This window comes from Balaenoptera musculus, chromosome 18 (assembly GCF_009873245.2).
Source record: "Balaenoptera musculus isolate JJ_BM4_2016_0621 chromosome 18, mBalMus1.pri.v3, whole genome shotgun sequence".
Lineage (NCBI taxonomy): Eukaryota > Metazoa > Chordata > Mammalia > Artiodactyla > Balaenopteridae > Balaenoptera > Balaenoptera musculus.
In genome coordinates, this window is record NC_045802.1 from 61,166,544 (window position 1) to 61,193,892 (window position 27,349).

The 27,349-nt window shown below is 40.1% G+C and overlaps 1 long non-coding RNA gene across 1 annotated transcript; it reads right to left on the reverse strand.

Annotated features, from left to right (window-relative positions):
• Positions 1 to 1,469: 1,469 nt before the first annotated feature.
• Positions 1,470 to 24,053, reverse strand: LOC118884233. The gene is made up of 3 exons (XR_005017235.1): positions 23,817 to 24,053; positions 3,572 to 3,652; positions 1,470 to 2,645 (listed from the first exon to the last, which is right to left on the reverse strand). It is a non-coding gene; the product is annotated as an uncharacterized LOC118884233 (long non-coding RNA).
• Between the last annotated feature and the right edge of the window lie 3,296 nt (positions 24,054 to 27,349).

The following is a 27,349-nucleotide window of genomic DNA, read 5'->3' on the forward strand; positions in this document are numbered from 1 at the left end:
GCAGTGAGTTACCCAAGATTTCACACAGTGGGAAAGTGCTAGAGGCTGAATTTGTCCAGCATCTTCTGATTCCTGCCCATTTTCTAGTGCCACGCATTCTGGAGAGTAATAAGGATATCTGTGCTTCTTTTTACCTTTGAGCTGTTTCCTTACCTGCACTACTCTTTTGAGCCATATAGCATGTTAAGTTTCTGATCATGTATTAAACTAACACACCATTTATAGTATTTGTAAGGCAGCAATTTTAATGTTGTAAGATCTAGCAGTTTTATGTCTAGGTTTGTGTCATCCATGAATGATAAACTCAGTAAGAAAAATTTTTCAATCAATATTTTTCTTGTACCATTGCCACCAATACCTTTTAAAATCAAGCTTTTCTTTTGGGGTGAATGTATATGATTCCATTATTTTCTCATGCAGAATTGGGCAGCTGTTTAAATTCAAGCACAGAGTTCCTCTTTCAAGTTTGCTAACACATTCACTAGTGTTTGGATGATATCTCAAGCTACTTCTGATGAATTACTCTGTCCTCAGAGAATTAACTTGGAGCATAGAGAGATAACTTACTTCCCCATATAATGCATTTTACACAGTAGATGACCAACAAATATTTGTAGGATGCATTAATGAATGGATGGATGATTAATGATACGTAGCACTTTAATTAGAAGAGAGGCTCAGATCATCCCACTATTTCAGGACCATACCTTGGACATGCTGTATGTTCTCTGCCCTTTCTAACAACTTATGCAGTTGTGCTAGGCGATGCTGGATATGCTTGTGATACCACACATTCACATATAGGTGGGTGATTCTCACTTTACTGTTAATTTGAGTTTTGTAGCATTTTGATGTTTTTATTTTATTTTTCATTGTGTAGAATCCACATGACCTACGGAAGACAATAGCTAATAGGTATAACCAGAGCCAAATTAAGCTTTTGCTGATGTATTTCAGAAGATGATGTTATCTTGGAGTTCTTGTGAGAGGTGGGGAAAAACAATGATTTTTCTTTGTTCACCTTTCTTGACCTATGTTTACAGCTGTGAGTTTTTAAAAATTGGTGGCCTATATACTTATATGCAAAGATCACATGGCGAAACAAGTTTTACAAAATCAGAGACTTCTTATATTTCCAGCATTTCATTTTTCTCCAATTTCAGTGTATCAGTTCAAACAGGAAAGAGAAGGCTAACTCAAAGGATTAAGAGAATCTTGACAGAGCTATGGGAAAGGTTAAAATGGAGCAGCCCTACAAAATAAAACATGCACTGAACATACAACTCCGCAATTGTACTTTTGGGCATTTATCTCAGAGAAATAAAAACTTATGTTCATAGAAGCTGTATTCCTAGAACGCGGAGCAAGGCAGAGAAAGGCCTGGGGGCCAGAGAGCAGGGGGCAAATAGAGAAACCTGCATGTCTCTGCTACAAGCAAATATTTTCTTCTAGTATTTCCCAGAGTGAGATTTTTCTTTTAAAAGTAGTATTTATTTTTCTGAAATTTCATTACATGTTTTTCAGTTGTCTAGGTATGCTTTTGCCTAGTCGGCCCTATGATCAGTATCATTCTACTGGTTGTGAACCTGTGTTTATAATTTTTGTACAGTAAACAAACACCTTGTAAACTGGATACATTTCGTTTCTTAAATTTTAATTAAGGGTATTTATTAAGCTCTCACAATAAGTAAGTCTTGCCGGAGATACAATTAAAAGTGGGAAAAGGGGGGAGAGGGTTTCCCTGACCTCTAAGTTATTCATAAACCAATGCAGAAGATAGAAATATTTACCAAAACCCACCAGTACATGGAACAAACAAAGGGAGGGGAGGCTGTGTCTTTAATCAGGTGTAAAATTCTAAATTGAAATATTGACGTCCTTACGCGTAGAGCTTTAAATTTCCGCGGCAGTTGTGCAAATGTTTGTGGTGGGGGGTGAAGTGAGAGCTGTGATACTTCTGCATCTCATCCCAGGAACGTAGTTAGCGGAGACTTGAGATGCCTTTGCATTTCTGAGGCAGATTAGGCTTCCTTCCACTCTTCATCATTTTCCTGCAGAAACTCGAGATGGTTTTTTCCACAGTCACCTTGTCCCTCTTCCCGTCTCATGTTGCAACTATCTGGACTTCATCAATCTTTCAGCCTTAATCCCTGACCAAATCTTCTCCTCTTTTCCTGCCACATCACAATATTTGAAGAGAAACAAACTTACGATTTGATCATAGTTTTTTAACAAGATAGAAAAAATTATGTCTATCATCTATTAATTTTGAAATGTAGGCCACGTAGGACATCACTGTGACATGAAGGCATGTTTTTCATTTAAATTCCAATTTTTTGAATAGAAGGAAAGATTTGACTGGGATTTCCTGAATGAAATAAATATCCTCTCACCCACTTTGCAGTATTTTCATCTGAGGAAATGTAAAACGATCCACATCTCCTCTAAAGTATTTATTTAGACTTTTTTTCTTTAAAGCTGTGGTTTCTTGCATTTGATTGTCACCAGCAAATATAGGAAGTGATGAGTTTTCCTAACGGCTGGAGCTAAACAAGATCTCTCGTTAAGTAGCAAAGAATCCAACAGCCTTTGTTCTTCGTGCTCACTTTCCTTACACAATGACTTCTAATTTGCCCAACTGTTACCTTCAAAGTAAAAGGAAGAGTCTGATTTATAATCAACACAATTTGCTCAGTTTTACAAAAATTGTTTGATTTAAATAATTGGTACAGAATGAAGATGTCAAAAAACACTTCAGATTTTACTTATCTTCTAAAACAGATTTGCTTTGAAATCCAGTCTAACTAGTATATACATTTTGAGTCTATTAGTCTGTAATAAAAGATAGTGGATATTTTTATCACACTGTCTCTGCAGAATAATACCACTACTCTGCATTTAAAATAAAGCATCCTTATCTTGAAAAAGCTGGAATATCTTTCATCTCATTGTATCCTAATTCAGGGGCAGTAGAATCCATCTTGCAGATGAAGGATTGAGACAGAGACAAATGATTTGTTGTCCAAAGTGACATCTGCAGAAGGGCTGGCCCTGCGTGAACTTAAGACCCTCACATCCAGCACTGCAGGATGTGCACTGCAGTGCACCCAACACTGCAGGAGCCACAGGGGCTGATGTAAAAGCTCCTATCTCCCTCTGCAATTCCAGCAGCAGTGGTGCTACCCTTCTGAAGGTGGTTGCTGCAGGCACACTTTAAAAGTAGAAACTCAGGAAGTTTCTCTCTCAGGAAGAGAAAGGGTTTGGGTTTGTTTCCTGGGGCAGGAGGAAAGGCAGGAGAACTCCTCTTAGCAGGATGCTAAACTGGTCACTCCTGGAAGTCACACTTTTTTCATCCCCAAAATGACAACCTTCTAAAGGAAATAAATAACCCCTCCCATCCTGCATGTTGCCAGGGGACTGGTGGAAAAAAGACGCGCGACCCAGGGCAGTGTGCTGCAGGGCCTGGATGCGCTGGGGCTGGGGGTGTGAAGGAGAGAAGGGCCAGGAAAGACGGAAAGGCAGATGGTAGGTGATGAGCAGCTTTGCAGTTGAAAGAAAGTGGGGAACTTACCGAGATTGGCTACAAAGGCTAGACAGCCCTCACAGTGCTGCTGCTTGAAGGTGAAGTCACTCTATCAGGAGCCTGTAAACCCTGTAAAACCAAAAGAAAGAACGATCAGGAAGGGTAGGGCTGAGGCAAGACCTGTGGTTACTAACTCACAAATGACGAAGAATAGGAAGATTTAAGTCCACTACTGAGCAGCATTTCTATAAGCACTTCAACCAAAATGTTTAATCAATTCTTCGGTCAGTGTCCATGGTGCTCAATTGTTCCCTTTTTGTGACAAATCCCAAAGAAGTAACCTCAATCTGTTACCCTTTGCGAAACTGCTGATTCTGGGTGGGCTCAGAAACAAAGCTGCAGCGCACGCGTTTTGAGGAAGGAAAGTAAAAACGTTAACATCAAGTCCGGTGTTTTGGGAACTGGACGACTTTGGTTGCCAGCTCCAGCCTCCTTTATCTCTTCCGTCTCAAATTAGGAAGAAAAACCTGTTCTCCCTGACTGCATTCCTTTTCAAAAATTTTCCTTTCTCATACCCAGATGGTGCCCTTTGAACTTAAAAGCTAAAGAACTTTGTTCCCCACTGTAAATCGTCCCCAAGGCCACGTTGCTTTTCCATTTAGCTGCCAAGCTGGGGAGAATTGGCAGTTATACTGGACAATTAGCACTTTGAAATATTATCCCAGCCCATATGTAACAGGTTAGCACAGCGCCTGGACACGAAAGGGAGTGCCTTCCTTCCCTCTGGGCACTAACCTAGGCAGGTCTAGCTGCATTTCTACCACTGAGATAGGGGAAAGCTGGTGTCCTAAGAGGGGATAGATACAAAAGCAAAGAAAAATACGAAAGAATGTTGCTGGACTGTTATTTTAAAATTCAGTTTTAGATTGCTAAGTCATTAAGCAAAGCCCGAAAAAAAATCAAAGGGAGAAAAAGACAACAGGAAATGAAAATATTAATACTGAAACCCCTAAAAGCAATCACCTTTATCTCTAGCTGTAAAACAGTCCACACTCTAAAACTCAAGTCCAAAGTATTACAGACACTGACCAAAGACCTATTACTGAACTGTCTCTATTAATAATTAGGGATGGTTTTAAGTTTTTCCCTAGCACTTTATTTAGTACAATCCAAAATGCTATCCCCTAGAAAAAATAAGCAATAGCAGGGCTGTTATTTATATGATCTGTGAAAATAAGCATTAACCCACTCTTCTAGTCTCTGAATAAAACCAGACATATGGTGAGTATTAAAAAGCAAATGTAGTCTATTGCAACTTTGTAAATTTTTGTTTGTTTGTTCATGGAACCTCTCACTTAAAGGAAATTTTCCTGCTTCAGTCTTCCTTTAAGAGATGAATTCTCTGAAATACTACCCACAGCTTTCAAAATCCTTAAATCCAGAGAAAAGTGGCTCTTAAAAGTATTCAGATTAACCTGGAAATAATACGGCAGTTTAGCCAGCTAAGAAGTATGTGGGACTTTCTAGCTATTCCTCATGATTTCCTGACCAGAAGAGAAAATAACTTCTAGCTTCACCTTGAGCTAACAAGTCAAGAGAAATTTGAGCCAATGTTTAAATAGGACATACATAATCCAGACTGTTATACAGAAAAGAAAATTGCATTGGATTTGGTTGAGTTTTCAGAGTTTGATGGAAAGACTAGATCAGGAATCAGAAGATGTGGGTATTAGTCTTAGATATGCAAACTTGAGCACTACCTCCCTGATTCTCACTTTCCTCACCTACAAAATAGGATAAGAGAATCCACTGGGCCAATCTTTATTTTATGTGAGAATTTCATAACTATAATCAGATATACATTATCATTCACAGTTAGAGGGTATTCATTCAACAAACTCATTTTGAGAGTTCCACCTTCCAAAAGGATTTTATTCCATTTAAATGTTTATTATCATTGGGTGTAGCCAAAACCTCTGGTGTTTCTGGAAATAATAAGAAGGGTTAAATCTCAGGTATCACAAAGCTCGCTTTATTCCTCTGACCTCTAAGCCCTTAATTCTGGAAGTCCTGCCTATCCTCTCCATGCAGACAGCTTGATCTCACTTGGGGTAGGGAAAGAGATGCTTCTAAATTTAGTCTAAGTGGATTTAACATATGGCATCATACCTTCCCGGGTCAAGAGGTCCCTGTGTTTCTGGAAAACTGGAAGACAGATTTTGCTGGGTGGTAGAAATTGGAGAAGGAAGACCATTCAACTATTTGGAGAAAAACAGTGACTTGAGGATGTGGGGTTGCTTTAAACTAAATTTCTAAAAGAAAGCTATGCCCTAATGCTAAAAAGGCTTCTTGATTTAGGCCTTTGAGATATTTCCCTGATGGCATTTAAGACATATTAAATTATTTGGCATTTGGTCCATGTGTGAAATGGACTCAGCTCTAAGTGAGTTACTCAGGCTTGGACTTGGTAAATTATCTTTATTGGATTTGAGGATAAAAATAAATAGAAGCACAAGGAGGGTTAGAACTGAGGTTTTCTTTTCCAAAGCCAAAGGCTCAGAGTCAATAAAAAGTCAAAAGATAAAGGCATAAGAAAAAACAACAGCAACAGTGAAATTAAGACTTTTAAACTGGAAACAAGTTTTTTTTTGGAAATAATTTTTAATAAAACTGTGATTCAAACCTTGTAAGTTTCTTGTTAAAAAAGACCTGGCTTTAATTTCAGGTGAGCATGGGTGGCTTCAGATCAGCAATGACAATAATGTGTATTTCGGTGAACTTCAAATACTCGTGAGGGAAAAACAGGTAGGATCTGCCATATTTCCTTATGGCTTAATTAAGGCATCAGGATTCATGCTTTTATGTCTGTCTGGGATATCCACGATTACTAACATTCTTATAAATGTTTTTTCCCTCGTTGCACCAAAGGCGTAAAAGGACTCCAAGAAAAGAGCAGCTTTAGAGACAGAGCTGAAATGGTGTAAAATCCAAAATGAAGGTGTATATTTGGTTCTGTGCAATAAAACGATGGTAGTAAGTGCCATTGTAAACTATGTGAACACTGCCATCTAATGCATTGCTAAAAATCAGCAAGTGCTTTGGAAAGTTTTGCTGGGAAGCAAGAGAAACAGAAAATAACCACCTAATTAAGAACACTATTATCAGGATTTTACTTTACATTAAATGGAATGCAGTATTTAAATAAATCATGGCTCTTGTGCCTTATTTTTCAGCACACCAGTGGTATTTATTTTCTGAATACCTCTATCTTTTCTCATTTTCCAAGAATAGATTTTTTTATCTTACCAGTGCTGTGTAGCAAATAGTATTTAAATTAAGATCTTTTCTATCTGAGGACTGCTTTGTAGCTTGGAGAAAACAGGTCATCAAAACATATCAGTTGAAAAAACCCAAAGACCTAGAAAAGATCCACCAGTGTGTCTTTATTCAATGTGGGATGTGATTAAAATGTCAGATGTTGTGTTAGACGCTATCAATCCTGTATCCACCATGGCCATTTTCATTGCTTCAAGACTACTTAGAAAAAAAGTTTTTGAAACCCTGTTCACCATGGTTGAGCTAAAAGAAGCATATCACACACATGCACACACACCCACCCACCCCCATACACACACAATAAAACTATCATAACTTCCCCTAATCTTTACATAAGGAATATCTGGGGAAAAAAATACTTAAAAGATATATCAACCACTTCTAATATTAGCACTTTGCAAACGGGCTTTACTAAAACTTCAAATGAGCCTGGCACAATCATTTATATAAACTCTATAAGCAAGTAAGTTGAAATAATCCTGTATTCTTTGGTTTCACTGCCGGGAAATAGCTGATGGTTATCTTGCTGCAACAATTCCCACCCTGAAGAAACTGCAAATCACATAGATCCCACATGCATGCCACAACTAAGGAGCCGGCAAGCCGCAACTAAGGAGCATGCCTGCGGCAACCAAGACCCAGCACAACCAAATAAATAAAATTAAAAAAAAAAAAAAAAAAAAGGATGAGTAGTGGGCCAAAGGAGAGAGGGTGCAGTGAATTTGATAAGTTTGGGGAAAGTGTACTGCTGTAAACTGCAGCTGAGGTGAGTGCTTCGTGGTAGCGAAAGATACGTGAGGGGCAAGGCAGTTGTTTATACAGACAATGGTAGAATGTTTAGAAAATGATTGCATTTGAGCTTCATTAATTCACTCAGTTTTCCGAGCTGAGACCAAAGAGTGATGGAGAGATCAATGAGATGATGTCTCCATGTTTTAAAACTTCTACCCCAGTAGGAGAAAGAAGATACCTTCATAAATACAATAATATATGTATATATTTTTACATAAATATATGTGATATAATATGGCTCACAAATACATAGTATATTTGAAAAGAGTTTAGTAATTAGCAGAGTAGATGCCCAATAATTATATTTTTGAATGTGTGGATAACTATTTGGATAAATGAATAAATGGATTTATGAATTAGTGTCCTAAGAGAGGTTATGGGAGTTCAGAGAAAAGACAAATGATTTCTGTTAATTTTGGTAAGCTGGGGAGTGGAGACAAGTTATAGGAGTTTAAGAAAGAATATAAAATATAGTTGGGATTTGTGCAGCACATTGAATGATTGTTAATATAAACCCAGGTAGTGACAATAATGTTAGGCCATTGGAGGTAGAAAGAATAATAAAGGCTTGGAGACAGGAATTTATTCTGAATGAATGCATTTCTGTTTGCCTGATGATCTAAAAATGAGGGGGAAATTTCTACCTCCCACCATATACAAAAATTAGCTCAAAAGAGATCAATGACCTAAATATAAGACTTAAAACCCCAAGAAGCAAACATGGAGGCAAATCTTCATGACACTAGATTTGACAATGGATTCTTAGCTATGACACCAAAAGTACAAACACCAAAATTAAAAATAAATTGGACTTCAGCAGAAATTTAAAACTTCTGTGCATCAAAGGACATTATCAAGAATTATCAAGAAAGTGAAAGGGCAACCAACAGAATGGAAGAAAATACTTGTAATTCGTGTATCTGACAAGGGTCTGGTAAATAGGATATACAAAGAACTCTTGAAACCCAAAAACAAAAGGATAAACAACACAGTTAATGAAGGGCAAAGGACTTAAATAAACATCTGTCCAAAGCACATGAAGAGATGCTCGACATCGTTAACCATTAAAGAAAAGTAAATTGAAGCTGCAGTGAGGTACTGCTTCACACCCATTAACATGGCTATAATTTCTTTAAAAATACAAGTGTTGTCAAGGATGTGGAGAAACTGGTACCCTCATATGTTGCTGGTGGAAATGTTAAATGGCTCAGCCACTGTGGAAAATAGTTTGGAAGTTCCTCAAAAAGTTAAACATAACATTTCCTTATGACCCAGAAATTCCACTCCTAGGTATCTATCCAAAAGATATGAAAGCAGGTACTCAAACAACTATATGTACATGCATGTTCATAGCAGCACTATTCACACTATCTAAATACAACCCAGAGGTCCATCCATGGGTGAACAGATGAACAAATGTGGCATATCCATACCATGGAATACTATTTGGCCATGAAAAGGAATGAAGTACTCATACATGCTAACAGTGATGAAACTCAAAAACATTATGCTAAGTGAAAGAAGCTAGACACAAAAAGGTCACATATTACATAATTCCAAATATATGAAATATCCAGAAGAGTCAAATCCATTTTCTGACAGAAAGCAGACTGATGGTTTCCAAGGGGTGGGGGGAGGGGAGAATGAGGAGTTACTGCTCAATGGCTATGCCGTTTCCTTTCAAAGTGATGAAAATGTTTTGGGAGTAGAGAGAGAGGGATGGTGGTTGTACAACACTGTGAATGTACCAGATGCCACCGGACTGTTCACTTTCAAATACCTAATTTTATTTTGTATGAATTTCACCTAAATTAAAAAAGAAATATTATGGAAATAGGAGAGAAGGATACAAAATAAAAAGATAAGTTGAATAATTGTTATTTGCTGCCAATCAAATGCACACACAGGGAAGAATCACTCTTTGTAAGTTCTTGGTTAGAAGAGCGCCGTGATCATCTCCATGCTAGGGGACGTTTGTAGTAGCTGCAGTGTGTGGTAGAGATTGGACAAAGTGACAGGAAGCAAAACTACCTGCTCATAATTTTAAAACTAGTTCTGCTGCAGGAAGGAAAGCGGGGCGCAAGAGGATGGTCATGTCCCAGATCTCAGGTGAGTCCCTGAGACGGCTGCCAAGTATGGGTTCTTGGCTTCTCGCAGGAAAGAATTCAGGAGTGAGCCACAGTAAAGTGAAAGAAGGTTTCATCAGGGAGATACACATTCCACAGACAGAGTGTGGGCCATCTCAGAAGGTGAGACGCCCCAAAATATAGGGTGGTTAGTTTTATAGGCTGGGTAATTTCATAGGCTAATGAGCAGAAGGATTATTCTAATTACTTTGGGGAAGGGGCGGGGATTTCCAGGAGTTGGGCCACCACCCACTTTTTGACCTTTTATGGTCGGCCTGGGAACTGTCATGGCACCTGTGGGTATGTCATTTACATGCTAATGTATTATGCGTGTATAATGAGGCTCAAGGTCTACTGGAAGCCGAATCTTCCACTGTCTTGGACCTAGTTGGTTCTAACCAGTTTATGTTGTTCATTTCCATGGAGTTTAATGACATTTTTTAAAACTGGAAAGTTGTTTCTTGGTCATAAAGAGATTAACAAGACCTGCTGTATTAAGAAATTAAAAATAGAACTACCATACAATCCAGAAATTTTACTGCTGGGTATTTATCTGAAGAAAATAAAAACACTAATGTGAAAAGATATATGCACCCCCATGGTCACTGCAGTATTATTTACAGTAACCAAGATATGGAAACAACCTAAGTGTCCATCTATGAATGAATAGATAAAGGGGTGGTACATATATACAAGGGAATATTACTCAGCCATGAAAAGAATGAAATCTTGACATTTGCAACAACACAGATGGACCTTGAGGGAATTATAAGTGAAATAAGTCAGAGAAATACAAATACTGTATGCTTTCACTTACGTATGGAATCTAAAGAACAAAACAAACAAACAAAACAAAAGCATAGATACAGAGAACAGAATGGTGGTTGCCAGGGGTTTGAGGAATGGGCAAGACAGGTGAAAGGGATCAAGATGTACAAACTTCCAGTTATAAAATAAATATCATAAGGGTGTTATATATGGCATGGTGACTATAGTCAATCATTTTGTACAGCAGACTTGAAAGTTGCCAAGAGAGAAATCCTAAAGGTTAACTTAGTACAGTGACAGATGGTAACTAGACTTATTGTGTTGATCATTTCACAATGTATACAAATATCAAATCATTATGTTATACACCTGAAACCAATATAATGCTATATGTCAATTATACATGGATAAAAAATTTTTTTAAGAATTTGTGGCTACAGTCATATAAATCATACATTTGGAATTATAAACATGAATATAAAGTAGCCTCTCCACCCATCATCTATCAGGAAATAATTTCCATTACACAAACATTCCCATTAAGAAATTTACATTCTAAAGATGCTTAATTACATTTCTGTTAGATGTTCAAATATTCTTTTATATTTTCTGATTTTGACTAAGGCTCTTGGAGAAAAATACCTTGAAACTGCTCATCTCATTTAGATGGCGCTAAACTGAGTTAATGCCACTTGGTTGCACACTTAAGAGCTATATTTACTGAGGAGCGATAGACCTGCCACACTGCAGCATTGCAAAACACAGGGGGAGAACAGGAGAAGCTCCAGTTCTTTCTGCTTTTGTTCATCAAGCCAATCCTGTCTTTGCTCTACCTGTTTTAATGTCTCCTTTTCTGCTTTCCTATTTGGTCAATTTCTTTCCCCAAAACTTTGGCTGTGTAGTAACAATTACAACCTGAGTACTTCCAGGCCACCCTTATCCTCTTTCAGGGTTCTCCTTCCTCTGGTCTATTTGGGGAAAGAGAAACTGGTTCATGTCAATTACTAAGTCACTTCCCCTCTGCACTATTTCATTAGCCCATCTGAGGCCTCTACTCTCTCAGTTGGCAATCACCCGTTCACACCTCAGAAGGTCATTAAATCAAGGGGACATGTAGCATTCTTTACTGGAGGTTTGGAACAAAAATTAAATATTAGACGTTTCACACTTAAAAGTCCCTCAACTATCTCCTGCGCTACAGAACATTTACCCTTGTGTCGTGGTGACCTCCTCCCATATTGCAAGTCTTGATCTGTCCCTCTCACTTCTCCTAGGAAGCTCCCACCAATCAATTTCTCTTCATTTTGCAGTCAATTTACCAATCTTCTATTTTGGTGTCTCCTTCCAAATCGTATAGGCAATGGCTCCCAAGGTCAGACCTTTAAATATTTTCTTAAACAAGGTCTCCAGAGAGAAACTATGCCACTTCCTTAGAGGCAAAAACAGCTATGTTATTTGTAGTTTTAACTAGGCTATTTTTCCCTCCTTGTTACTTTATTTTACTCAAAAACAGCTCATGTTGTCCTTTATGTCAGGGTCATAATAACCAAAGATAGTCCCTGAATGCCCTAGAGTTTTAGAAGTGCTGTTACAAGAGAAGGAATTTATAACGCTCTAACTTGAGGTTACAGAAGATACAACAGCGATGAAAAAATTAAAATACTCATTTTCTGTTTCAATACAAATCAGTTCAGATTAAAAAAAAAAAAGGCAGCACTTCTCTTTTTCTATTTCCAAGTTGAAGCAGTGCAGAAACTTTCAGCTGACAATGACTAAGTCATTAACTGAACAGTACACTAAATAAATGAAATAAGCAAACTCCTTGTAAAAGTACAAGGCGATCATGGTTATGATTAGGGTAAGCCAAGGTGCAGAATACCCAGAGAGAGAGCTGACGGAAGTATTAAAGACTCCATATGTGGCCCACCTGGCTGGGAAAGAAATCTGGAGAAGCAGTCAAATGAATAAATCAGGAAAGTAGATCAAAAGAAAGTTGGAAAGTGAGATAAATGTAAGTGAATTAGAAGAGAAGGAAAAAACTTTTCTATAATATGACCAAGATTTTGAGGGAGCTAAAGTGTAAGATAACAACAATTAAGGGAAATATATGTGTATATATATATATATATATATATATATATATATATATCTCGAGTCTGTATATTTCCTGTATATAATCTGTCTGTTTATAAGTTGTTCTAAAGTGCAGCAGTCAGCATCAGTAGGGGTCCTTCGTGGCAAGCAACAGAAATCAATTCAAATTTAAGCAGAAAAACAAAATACTGAAGGGTATCCAGTATCTCAAAGGCTTGCTTGAGGGAGGTGGAAGGCAGCTGGAGAGTGAGTCTCAGAAATGGACAGCACCCAAGGGAGAGGAGGTGGGCCCCGTGCTCCCACTGAGCAGCCCGATTAGGGTGCTTTCTTATTAACAGTGCTCCCAGTGGGCACTCAAGCTAAGCCTCCTCTGATGCTTCCAAGACCGCTGTGGGAAATGTCTCACTGGTCACTTCTCCCCTGAAGATCTGAAAGTTCAAAGCCCCAGGCGTGAACCTCTCCTTGCTGACTGGGCCTGTGTCACATGATCATTTGATCATTTGTGGGAGAGAGTGAACTGCCATGTCTCTCACCACGGCTCACAGACTGTAGGGGACTTCCTCAAAAACAGAAGTCTCTTCTCTACCTTCCCACCAAACCAGACACATCGAATGCCCTCCATAAATACTGAATGTTTGACAGTGCTAGCAGTTGAACTTAGTTGAATTAATACATGGAAAGAGTTAGAATTCAGTTTTCCTGACTGATCTGCTCCTCACAAAAAAAGGAAGGAGTAGGAAGCTGGAGTCCCCAGGCTGGGGATGGGGACAAGCGTGTGTGGGGTGAAGGGCCAAGGCTCTGAAGTCTAGGGTTTACAGCTCAGTTATAATATTTATTGTCTTTGAACTTGGGTAGTTTTGTTACAGCTTCACATGTGTGATAGTTGGAATTATTCTGAGGATGAAATTTTAAAAATGCATCCCACTTGCATACGGTTTGCTTAGAACAGGAGCGAGCGCTCATAAAACATCAGCCACTGTACCCACTCACGCTGTGGGGCTCCATCCCCCTCTCACGGGACTCCCAACACACACAGCTACTCTGAACACATTCTTGATTTTTTGATTTGAGGAGAATCCTGATGTAAGTCTTCTGCTTCCAGTGATCTTGACGGCTTTCCTGAGCTGTTCTGGTCACCTCCCTTTATTCTGAGCCTCAATCTCCTGAGGCTGCTACCTCGTGGATAAAAGCATTCTTCAGTTCCGTGTTGGGTTAAAAAACATAAGTATTCCAACAGCCCTTTCTAGTACTACTGGCCTGCTCATCTCTTGCTAACTACCTGGCCACCAATCTCTAGCTCCCTCGTGGCTGGATCCCACTACGATGAAGATGAGCTTGAAAGTCAATGATTTGGCTTTGAATCAAGCTCTATCATTCTTAAGTTGTGTGACCTTAGACAAGTTACTTAACCTTAACAATGCCTCATCTGCATTATTTGTATAATGAGGATGCTAATGAATCTGGCACATAAAAAATACCCTTGATTATTACCTCAATGAGTGTTCTTAATTATGAGTAGGCAAAGCTTCTGGTGGGATACAGTAATAGAAAAGGCTCTACAACTGATTTTCACATGAAGGGTTGCAGTAAGAAGTTCATAGAAGATGTACCAGTCAGAGTACCTGTAAGAAACTAAGATTAAGATCACTCCATTAGGGAACTTTATAAAATTATTGTAAAAGTGGAGGGGAGACAGCTTTTCTCCATCCACCTCAGCTCTGTGGCTCACAATGGAAGATGCATCCACAGGTGCCAGGAAATAGGACTACATTCCAGTATTGGATCCCATCACGGGATCAGTCCCTCCCGGTTTCTGGGACTCGTTCTACCCAAGGGGCAGGTGCCAACCTTGTGTGCACAATGGAATCATTTGCAGAGTTTTTCAAAAGCACCAATCTCCAGGCCCCACCCCAAAGTCTATTGTTTAACTGGATGAAATGGGGGTAGAAATAAAATTTAAAATATAATTTTGTTTTAGAAAGGAAGGGGAAGAGGAAACGAGGGGAAAAGGAATCACTGTCCTGGGAAATTACTGTTCGAGGTTATCCAGGCCATTTCTTTGCTTCCTAGAAGTTCCCTGAAATCTGTGAAGAAAAGATAAAACCCCTAGATAAGTTCCTCAATGTGCTATTGTTCGTGTGCTCGAATAGCTCAAAACTTTCACCATCAAGAAACTCTTAACCAAAGTTTAATCTAAATCCCTCCTGTTAAAAGCTAAAAGTCCCATTATTCCAGTGTTTAGCTCAGAGGAAACAAGACCTGCCCACAGCATTCAGATTGTACCCTTCTCCATCCTTGAAGTGTCACCTCACTTTACATAAGCGAGTTCTTTTTGTGCTTAATGAAATTGATTTGCCATTTCTACTGAACTGTAGTGTGAATCAGCTCTCAAGCAACGCAGGGCAGTACCTTCTTGTTTCCTAAGCCAGATTTTGCTGTGATAGCAAGCCGCCCGGGGCCCGAGGGCCATTATGGAGATGGGATGGCAGGACCCAGGGTCTGGCCTCCACGCAGACCAACCATTACACTGGCCTGTGGCCACAGGCACCTGGTAGTAGCCTGACTGCATTAAGCCTTTCTGCCAATCCTGGGAAATGAAAAATGAGTCTTTGGCAATCTTCAATCTGACTCAGTGTGTATTTAAGCCAAGGTATGAAATATAATAGCCACTGTTACTGAGCATCTAGTATATGCCAAAGATGTCGTAACAATTAAAGGAGAAAACTTATTGACAGAGCACACTGCCAGGAACAGAGTAATCTCAATAAATGGTGACTGGTATTGGCATTATTACTAATCCCAAAAGTGGCCTTAAAAGGGTGACATGATTATTCTCACTTTATAAGGATGAAATCAAGGTTTAGAGAGGTTCCATCACTTGCCCAAGGTTATACAGTTTATAAATGGAAGAGCAGTCATTAAATGCAGGACCACTTTTGAACAACAGACGCTTGCCCAGGATGGAGAGGGCAGAACATTTTTGACTGTTCATGGAAGTTTCCCATGGTTGGGAAGGAGGTTGAGTAGAGATTGCAACGAATTACTTCCTTTTCTTTTGCACAGCATGACAAACCACCTAAAAATTAATCTTCCAGTAGACAACTGCTTCTTTGGTATGTGTGTGTATGTGTGCAAATCACACATGGCTATGCATGTGTAGACAACGTGATTTATTGGCTTTGTGGTAATAGTAGAGAGAGACAGGTGATGGATTACATTGTAGCAATAACACAAATCGATCACATTCAGAGATTAATCAATATCATTCACTTCAATTCTCTAAGTATTTATTATCAAGGGCATATTATGTGCTTGATATTGTGCACTAAATTCCTTGGAGGATATGAAAGAAAAAGATGGCAGGTTCCCAGCACTCAGAAATCTTCGTGTGGTTAAAACTCTCTGTGAAATAGGGAATCAAATGATATAAGAAATTGTTCATTAAAGTGCTAAATTAAACATAAAATTAAGTACCAAAATATATAATAGATACCTTCAGGATGAATTAAGGGAAAGGAAAGAGCTGGACCATTACCAAGGAAGGCTTCAGGAAGGAAGAGAGATGGGAGATGAGCACTGAGGATTTGAAGCCAAATAGAGAAAAGGGTGTGAATGTCTTTTCCTTTCATACCAGGCCTGTTAAGAATCAGCCTGAGCAAAGCACTTAAGTCAGGAATTCATTTAATTATTCATTCATCTGACAAGTAAACCTAATATATGCCAGACTTTTAGTAAAAAGAGAAATCAGCATGATGTGTACAGGGAACAATGAAGAAGCTACTTGATGGAACAGACAGTTTGATAAGGGGTTGCAAAGACATAGAAATTGGGTGGAGTGAAATTCTGGACACCCAGAGACACAGAAATAGGATGGCCCATGAGAAACTGCTCTAAACTCTTGAGGAGGAAAAAAAAGATACAACGAAAGTGGTATTAGAGAAAACCTCATTGAGGAGAAGGGCTCAGGTTCCTTGGTGCCAGGCTAAGACACATACATCTGCACACACTCCCTACGTTCATATGTATATACACAGAGAGAGGCTGAGAAGTCTTTTGCCTACTTGATTTGGCCATGCTAAATGTTCAAGAAAAATACTATTTGAAAATGGCAATGGATACTCTTGAAGGCAAAAATGAGTCAGTAATCCTCAACTCTGGTTTTCAATTGGAAATCAAATAGCCCTGGTCCAACCCATTCTGGGGAATGTTCTCTGATTCCACCATCCATAACGTAGGTTTGGTTTTCCATTACCAGTAAACAGACTATCAAGAAGTTTTCATCTGTACCCAGAAATCTATGTATTTAGTTAAAGAAGGGATTTCCCCCCCAAGAGACATAAGGCAATGGGGTGAGAAAGGAAAATCTTTTCAATGAAATTAAACAAATTCAAACAGTGTCATGTGCTTCACAGCTACTAAGAAGGCACAGAGATCAAATCTTATTTTCCTACTGTCAGACCTAGGGTCTAATTATTTTTAAAAAAAATCCATGACACCCAAGCTAATTAGTACAAAACGGCCTTAAATGGCATTGGCTTCATTAAATGACAGAAAAATATTTTAGAATGACCCTCTTAGTGGGGGAAGGGTGTGAAAATTACCAAAGAATGGCCTTAATTTTAGAATACCGGGAAGAATTTCACACAGCGGCAAACATAATTTCACTCAAACTGTATGAAAACATTATATACTTAAACAGCTATAAATCTTTGCTTGAAAAAATAATAGTAAACACAGGACTTCTAGCGAATAAAAATGGAGTTTAAATCTATATCAAGTATTGGCTTGGCTGCTAACAGATTTGGTCTAAATGTCAGTGTACGACCTTCTCACTTAACTCGAGACCATGTGGGTTTGCTTTTCCCGATACAGGTTTAGCAAATATGGAAGCAACCATCTCAAACATCAGCCACTCAAGCAAAAGGATATGTATTACTCTTAACCTATCATGCCTATGGGTACACTAGGAGCTTCCACAGAGACAAAAGTGGCCTGAGACTTCACAAGGTATGATGCCCCTGAGATCACTCTGCCCTTTCCCGTTGCTGCACAGACATTAGTACAGACAGCAGCAGACAAGGGAAAGCAGCCAAGAACAGCAGCAGAAATGCCAGCAGACAAATCCATTGTAGCCAATCCAACATCTCCAACAATTTCACTAGTTTGGTTCAACAGTTTCTGGAGAAACGGAAGCTATCGCTCCAAATGACTCCTGGCCAATTTTTACAGGTCATCTCAAGCTTCCTGTACCATTGCCCTTCCAACTGCTCACATAATAAGGGACCAGCAAAGTCAGCTATGGATTGGCAAAGCAAGGAGTTGGCTTTGGCTCTTTGTAACATTAATAGGAATTACGGGAAGCAAGGAGTTTAGATGTTCAGCCAATAGAGTGCTTTAGAGCAATACTGTACCCACCTGATTTTTCTAGCGCTGACACATTGGCTGGTCCTGCATCTTGAAATACACAGCCATCCATCTCGTTTCAGAGGCAGAGAAGATGTACCAACCTAACTATGTGTGACGGGGGATGCCCACGTTGACTTAGGATGCCTAATCTGATTTAATAGATTATTACTAAATAATAATTTAGTAATCTAAATTACTATTTAGATTACTAAATCTAAAAGGAAAAGATGCACATCAACGGTTCGCGTTAAGTCACTGTACCTAGGTCACACACAGTACCATTTAGTAAGTTCTACATGCCACTGTCCTCAATAAAAGTGGTTTCATTGTCCTGGGGGAAGGCATGTTCTGGGCCAAAGATGAGACTCTCAGTTCCCCACACCCAGGAAGGCAGATGGAAGCCATATAATACACAGCCCTAAGCTGGGCCTTATAAGGAATATTTTTTTTAAATATCCCTAAGTTTTTAAGGTTCTTTTCTTATTGAGAAAAACAAAATATACACAAAATACAAATCAAATGCTACAGCAAGATCACCAGCTGACTTCATTTCTCAGGTCATGTTGCACTTACAAAATATAATTTATGCTATGAGGCAATATATCTGCTCCTAAAAAAAACCCCCACACTCAGCAAAATCATACATGAAAAATAACCAGAGATTATGCAAAAAATGAGATTATGGGCAGACCACTCACTATCAATTCAATCCATAACAAGAATGCTAGCAAAAACAATAATGATTTTGAGAAAAATACTAGCTCTGTTAAAAAGACATTGACATTCCTAATAAATAAAGAAATACTAAGTGAAAGTATTGGCGGAAGGGGATATAAGGAAGAGTTGAGGCTGCTGAGTTGTAAACAAGATCAAAATGGACAAATGTTGGGGAGAGTTGCAAAATAGGAACTTCCAAGACAAAGCCCGTGTCCTGTGGCCGCACTGAGTCAACAGGAAGAGCGTAGGGTAAGGAACATCACGCACAGACTCTATTCCTGTACACCAGCTGTGTTACTGTATTTGTGTTCAGCTCCTATCACTTGATGGTGTAAAACAGTAACCTGCTGGGGCAAATCACCCATGGACTGACCTATGTGATTGATGCGTTACAATGATGTCTTTCTATCCACCCACCACATATAGGCTAGTTTTCAACACAGAAACAAAAGTTTTAGCAGAGCAGATCAAATGTCATGTTTATTTTATTTTCTTACCCAAGCCTCCATTTAACTACCTATCAGTTTCTCCCATTGTTACTAATAGTGTTACCAATATCTGAACACCCCAAGCTTGAATTGCATTTTTTCACTCTGTCTTATTTTTGAATAGCAAGTTGCCAAATATTTCATTTACCATCAAAAAATACCGCACCAGATTTCAGGCCCCTCTCTCCTGTCAAGGTGTGGTTGAAGAAAGAATCAACAAGCCCGCTGGAGAGACAAGATACAGGAGAGGGGTAACTCTTGGCTTCTCTCACAAATGTGAAACCGGAAAGTGAGACCTGGACATCATGACCAGGGTGGAAAGTGAGAGAGGAGCCACCGGTTCTCCGCCAAGTACAAATCTTATCATACTATCTGGGAGCTAAGTGGGGAATGCTAGCCTCCATATAAGAAGAATCCAAGGCAAAGTCAAAGAACCAGGAAAACAAGAATGAGAGAAAGCAGAGCTGGAAAGGGAGATGCAGTCTGGCCAGGACTCATCCTTCATTTAAATGAATCAAGATTCATATATTGATACATCCTTTGTGTGGGAAGGTGGGATTCATTTCAGAAAGCTCAAATAGGCTTAGGCACAGCAGACTCTTTTCTTCCTGAGCTGTGACTGCAGGCTGGCCATCGAGATCTAATCTTTCTCTCCCACTATGTGTTTAAACAGTTGTCCCGGGAATGTCCCCTCCCAATCAAGACTGTACATCCTAAATTTACTCACCGTTAGGTGTGGTCACATGACTACACTTTCGGCAAAGGAATATAAATAGAAGCGATGGATGCCTTTTCAGTCTCATAATGAAATAAGGCCGTGCCTTAAAACCCTGAGCTTATCTGTTCCATGCGCTCTCTCTCCCCTTCTTTCTTGATGTAACTCAGACATTGCAGCAATCCAGTTTCTTGATTGCCACGCACCACATGAAATTGGCAGAAACCTGGGTACCAAATAACTTTGAGGAGTATAGCTGCCCTATCGACCTGCAAATATTACCTGTGAAAGAAATCATCTTCCATATTCTTTAAACCTCCATCCCTTGCAGTTTAGCTTATCTCAAATAATATACATTCTAAGACATTCTATAGTCTATCTAGTCATATTTTTCGGTTAGTTAATTATTTTTAAACTAATTTATTAATCAAAAGGCAACTTTGAATATTCACTATCTTGCCGTTCCTGAGCAAAATAAAGCAAATCTCTTATGAACCTGTTGATAACTCTCCATGAGCGGTATTTTCCCAGTGATGTGGGAAAATGATATGGGATATTTTCTTGACACTGTTCCCTCCATCTGAATGACATTCTTGAACATCTTTAGCTGTTCCAAATTGTCATAATTATAATTTTTGAGTTGGGGAAGGCAATAAAGCAAACTCTTATATCATTTGGAAGAATAAATGAGCTAGAATACACAAGAAATTTTTTTAAATAAGGAGGTTCTTGCTCTTTGAAATATGAAAATCCTCTTTTAAAAAAAACTACAATAATTTTTAAAAGGGAGGTACTGGCCAGAGAAGAGAGAGATTGATATTTGAGACAGAATATATATATATATATGTACACTTAGGTATAATTACAGATAAGGTGGCATCTCAAATCAAGAAAAAAGACAAGTTGTTAATAAAAATTGTGTTGGGTCTGAGTCTCCATTTGAAAAATGCAGCAAAAATCAATCCCTACCTCATCTTTTAGAGCAAAATTATTTCCAGACCAACTAGAAGCTTAAATGAAAAATAAATATACAAATTGCACAGTGAATATTTATCTAATTTATCTAACAAACGAAAAAGAATTTTTGATAATGACAAGCAGAACCTCCAGAAGGAAAAATTAATAATAGATTTGATTGTGCAAACATTTAAACCTTCAGTACTAAATTTTAATTCAAGGAAAAATGACAAAAATATAAAAATGTATACAAAAGAAATCAATGTCTTTAAAACACATAAAACTCTAAGCGTTACTATGAAAAAACATTCCCATAGAAAGTAACAAAGGATTTGAATAATCAAGTCGTGGAATAGTAAATTAAAATTGACAGTGAGCATATAAATATGTTCAGCTTCACTAGCAATTCAAAATTTCAAATCAAAATGAAAACGAGAGGCTATATTTCAACTATCAGATTGGTAGAGAAACTCTTTCCACTAGCAGGAGAACTCGCAGATTGGAGAGTAGGTGTGAATTAAGGTTTATGAAATCTCTCCTCCCACTTGGATGACCTGTGCTTCGCCAGGGGCCTCTCTTCCAGACTGACAGGATCTCTAAGTCTCTCCTGTGTTCTGATCCTCAGGGGGTTCAGTAGATGTGCCTTTATTCACACCTATAGTTACCAGTCTCTTTTTCTGTTCATGTCTAGATTCCAGAAGATTCTTTCTGGTTCATACCTTTAAATATGATCACCTCCCTAAAAAGGCCCGCACTAAATAATGACTTCCTTTGGCTAAAACTAAATGACAACGTTATAAAGAGGGTTTCTTGGCTAATTAGGAAGAAGAAGGCTGGAGGAGTGGGGATGCAGACGGGATGAAGTTCAGGCCCACATGAGAGCATCACTCTTTTTTTTTTTTTTTCTATTTTTTTTTTAATGCTATTCTTGTCTGCTTACATTCTTTTTATGTATGTATGTATGTATGTATGGCTTTGTTGGGTCTTCGTTTCTGTGCGAGGGCTTTCTCTAGTTGTGGCAAGCGGGGGCCACTCTTCATCGCGGTGCGGGGGCCACTCTTCATCGCGGTGCGCGGTCCTCTCACTATCGCGGCCTCTCGTTGCCGAGCACAGGCTCCAGACGCGCAGGCTCAGTTATTGTGGCTCACGGGCCCAGTTGCTCCGCGGCATGTGGGATCTTCCCAGACCAGGGCTCGAACCCGCGTCCCCTGCATCGGCAGGCAGACTCCCAGCCACTGCGCCACCAGGGAAGCCCGAGAGCATCACTCTTAATGAGGTCACCTCTACTTGAACGCCCTTCCCTCTGCTTTCTCCTCTCTCTGGGTCATCTGCCTGCAAGACAAACCCTCCTTCTTTCCAGAGTATTTCCCCATGTGAGACTACGTATGTCTCATTTCCCATTTTTCAGGATAAGCAAATCAATCAAACTGATCCCCTAACGAGGCAGTGGGTGTGCTTTTTACACCCCTTGGGGAAAAATGTCTTACTCTAAATGGGTGGCTCTAATGATGGTATTTGCCGGCGCTGTGGCCCAGGTTTCAGCCTTAGCAGCAGATGAGAATCACCTAAGAATGAATCCAGAGCAGATTTTAAAACATATCAAAATGGCCCGGTGTCATGACAAACCAATTAATTCAGAATACCTGGCACTGGGGCTGAGCCATATTTTTCTGTTTGTGTTTTAAAGTTCCAAAGATGAATCTAATGCTAATATTCAGTGAGGATTGAGGATCCATCCCTACAACAGTGGTTCTCAAAGTGTGGTCTCCAGATCAGCATCAACACCACCTGGGAACCTGTCAGAAATGCAGATTCTCAGGCTTCTGAGAATTCTGTGGGCCTCCAAACCTACAGAATCTGAAACTCCAAGGGTGGGACTGAAGACTCTTTGCTAGCGATACCTCCAGGCGATTCTGACATGCACGCTCAAGTTTGAGAATTACTGCATTAGGACAGTCATTCCACGACATTTTGTGAGTCCCTCCTGCGTCCAAGCACTCAGTATATAAAGATGAAATAACAGTTTAAAAAATCAAATTTGGTGTGATAAGTACCATTAGGAAAGATTAACCATGTACTATAAAACTCCAGAGGCAGAAACCATGGACAAGGTCATATCTGACGGGTCATCACAGACCACAGGCTGGCGACTTTAAACGCAAATATTCTGTTTACTTTCCATCTTCTGATGAGAGATCTGCCAACCCAGTTACACAGAGTGAGCCCAAGACTGAGAGGAATAAATGGCAAGCTGCATTTCCTTATCTGCTGGACCCCACTGCAACTCCAGCCTTTCTCAGAAGTTGACCAGTCAAGGTTTGCTGAATTTAAACACTCTGACCCAGTATGCCCAGCACCCAAGTGAAGCCAGATTCCGACAGACACCACACACACACACACACACACACACACACACACCCTCGGTGTGCGCCAGTTCCTTCTGGTCCAGGGGTCCCTCATCAGCTAAGCCCAGCTCCTCCCGCGCAACCCAGAAGGAAGGCAAGGAGCAAACGAGAAGCAAGAAAAAGCAGAAGGGCTGATCTGCTGGGGCTTTCCAGGAAGAAGCTTCCGGACAACGGCGCCACTTCCCCGGCCGCTTGCCCCAGCGCCTCCGACCGGGTGCACCTCTCTCTCCGCCGCCGGCCCGGCGCGCCCTCCGCGAGAGCGCAGTGCCCAGCGCGCGCCACGGGAACGCGGGGACCAGCCCTCGCCCGGGAGCGGACAGTCAGCGATCAGAACTGGGCCTGGGGTTTGGTACACCCGGCCTCCTGCGGGGGGGGACAGCGAGCCGGCCCCCGCCGGCCAGAGGCGGCCCCTCTCCATCTCTCCTAGGCGGCCAGGGCGCGCTACGCGGCGCGCAGGGAAGCAAGGCGGGGTCTCAGGGTTGCCGGTACCTCTCGGCCTCCTGGGCTCGCCTCCCTTTCTTGCCCCACCTCCTGCGCCCTTCTTCCGCGTCCTCCCCTTCGCTTGTTCCTTCTTTTCTGGACCCTTCTGCAGCTCTCCTCCCAGACAGTGGTTTTAAAAGTGGGAGGGAGCCGCTGCCGAACTGGACTCCTGACCTTGCACATTCCTGAAAGCACCTTCGAAGTAGGGTTGAAAAAGAAATAGCAGAAGATAAAGCTGCTGGAGGGAGTCAACGGAAATTATTTTGGGCATCTCCCACCCACCCCTCCACGCACACCTGAAAATAGAGTGCAAGAGAATCACTGGTTCTGGGCAAAATTCTCAAGCGGACTAAATAAACGCCCAGCTTTGAGTTCCTGGGGAAAGAGTACCCAGGACATACCATTTTCTGGTGGAGAGGGGTGAGTCCCGCAAGGCATAGAACAATGGCGTTCAGTCCTGACTGCGTGCCGTAATCACCTAGGAAACAAGAAGATGTAATGGAGGGGTTCGTGTGTGTGTGTGTGTGTGTGTGTGTGTGTGTACACACAAAGTACCAGGTTGGGGCTGGGGTATGTATCAACCATATAAAAATAGAGCAGCTATTCCTATGTCCTGTGATGGGCCTAGACATAATTTGGGATTTTTCGTTTTGTTTTGATTTTTTTAGTTCCTCGGGTGATGCCAAGAGGCCGGCATGATTCAGAACGGTTACTCTAAAGCAGTTTCCAAAGTGTGGCTTCAAGACCTGCCGCGTTACCATCACGTGGGAGCTTGTTAGAAAAGCAAATTCTCCGGTCCCACCCCCAGATCACTGGATCAGAAACTCTTGGGTGAGGCCCAGCAATGTGTGTTTCAACAAGCCTTCCAGGTTACTGGGGTGCTGAAGGACCGCTAGGGATTGGCTGACCTGTGCCGCCCAGAAAGCTAAGAAAGATTGGAATATTTTTAGAGGGCTGTAAACAACACTACACACACCTAGGTGGCCCACAAGGCCAAAAGTATTTACCATGTGGCCTCTTACAGAAAAAGGCCCCATTCTAGACTAGAGGGTCATATGGTGGAGACTCTGTTAGCTCACCAGCCACAGGCAGTGGGAGGACACTGAGAAATTGTGTGAAATAGTGAGGTGCTGGGAAGTGCAGGGAAAGACAGGATAGGAAGGTATAAGGAATAGAGAGAGGGAAATACATTTTCTTCTCATTCATGTGAAAGACCAGGCTTGCTAGAGGATGTGTTAAAATCACTTGAGATCAAAGTCCGTTTTCCCTCTTTTTTTTTTGTAGACAGGCATTATTATTAGCATCAAACAAACAGATATGTAGGACAGGACTTACACGCGGCACATGTGAGCCACAGCAGTCTTCCAAGTGGACCGTGACATCAGCTAGGTCCATACTCAGACCCTGTCCGGTAGCTCTGCATCTACACAGAGGTTTGTGTGGAGTTTGGCTCTCCCTAAGCTCCCTGAAGACAGAAAATAGAGGCTGTGTTTATCTTTGTATTTATCACCTGAAGTACTGTGACAGGCACACAATAGGCCCTTAAACGTGTATGTACTCAATATGTTTTAAATGCCTACATGTGGTTCCCCAAGATGTAGTGCCAGCTCTCCACATATGTGCTAGGTTGGTAGTATTTGGAGAAACTGTACCAACTATCAGATAAAGAAGAGGCTGAATAAAATAAAGGCTTTGGGGCATCTAAAATAATGAACATTATATATATATATATGTTTTATTTTTAAAAGAAATACAGGTAACCCCTGCTTTCTACCTTTATTCTTATGAAAATTCTGCACTAGTACCTGTTTTCAATAACCGAAAGAAATCCAAAAAGGATTTTCATTGTTACGAAAAAAGGTGAAAAGTGAAAATTGCGTTCAGCATATGTTCTGCAGGGAGCTGCTATAGAGGCAGGGTGCGTCCCAGCAGCAAGAGTGGCCCCGCCGAGCTCCTTCCCCAGGAACTACACTCAGCATCTCAGCATCTAGCCTCCATAGCTTTGAACTGTGTCTATGAACATCTGGGCTTCATCTCGATTTATTTTGTGCATCCGTTAGCAAGATGTGTCCTAAGCAATTCGCTGCTTCACTTTAAGCCGTTTCGGCTTACGAAAGGTTTCATAGGAACGCTCTACTTTTCAATAGCAGGGGAAGCCAGTAATGTCTGTCTTTGATAAAACAGTGTATCGCTGCATAAAATGGGGCATATCTTTAACCACTCAAAATAAATATTTCATTGGAGAAGCTTATTGTTGGTTAATGTTAGTGTTATTTCTTCACCTGCGTCACCTCCCTGTTCACCGTTCTTCATAAGTTTAGCAAACTATGCATGTATGCTTAGATTTCAATTTTAAAGACCAGAATTACAGTATCCATTTCTACTGAATGATGTTATTTCTAGGTGCTGGCTGAGAGCCATTACTAATACTACTTGGCTGTGGTGAGGCTAAAATGAATTCTATTAAAAGAAAAAATCTTAAATAACAGATATGTTCACAAGTTGCACTCCATTTAGCATGCAATCTGCTTTAAAATATGTGATTCTTTTAATCCAGAATTAATATGAAATGATTGCATTTCAGCACAGTATTATATATTTTAATAAGAAGCTAAGGTTTTGTTGTGTGTGTGTGTGTTTTAAGGGTTTTTTTCCAAATGTCATATTGTAATTTTGGGAAAAGGCAATTATTTTGAGATTTGGTAGCCTTTTTCTGAAAAAGAAACAAGAAGCTATTGATTGAGAAGCAAATGACTGTTTCCTCAAATATAATCCCACTAGAATTAATGGTCATGTTTCAGAGTCACTTCCTGCCATCCAGACACCTCACTTGCCATTAAATTAAGAACAGGTGTAGCGACACCCACATAATCTACTACAGTGAAACCCTAATATTTTTAAGATCTAGAAATTCAGCATTGTCAAGTACAGACTACTTAGGTAAATTCAGTTGGAGCCAGCTACCATGTGAAGTCTCATTTATGCGTGTAGTTGTAAAAACACAACTTTAACTTGTGTCGTTAGCAGAAGTAATTTTTAAAAAATCAATTAAATGACAATATCCCTTCATGAAAATAATGTGAATGTATAAAGGTGTAGGTTGAAGCCTCATGGGAGGGTGAGGGATGAGACCAGGGCAAAGCAAGAGAGACTCCTCGGGCATGAACTTTAAGGAGGCATATTCCCTCTCAGGACCCTGCAAGGGCCTTCTCTGTAGGCATCTTTCTTAATTCACTGTATTCCTGGCTTTGCTTGACATCTTGTGTAGTAAGTTCTTTAATGAGCAAGTATTTTGCTCATTTTATAGATAAGTTGTATAGATGTTTTCAGCCCAAGTTCTCACTCCATCCAAATCACATTTTCCAATATGCATATATATTCGTGCATGAAGCGTTTGTAGGTATGGAGGATCTGAAGAGGCAATGGCACCAAGAATTGTTTCTTTAACAATTTAACAACAGAAAAAATAAAACAAGCTTTCGAACTGCTTAGCAGAAACCAGACATTGTCATCTGTGATACCATTTTGACTTTGGAGTTCAG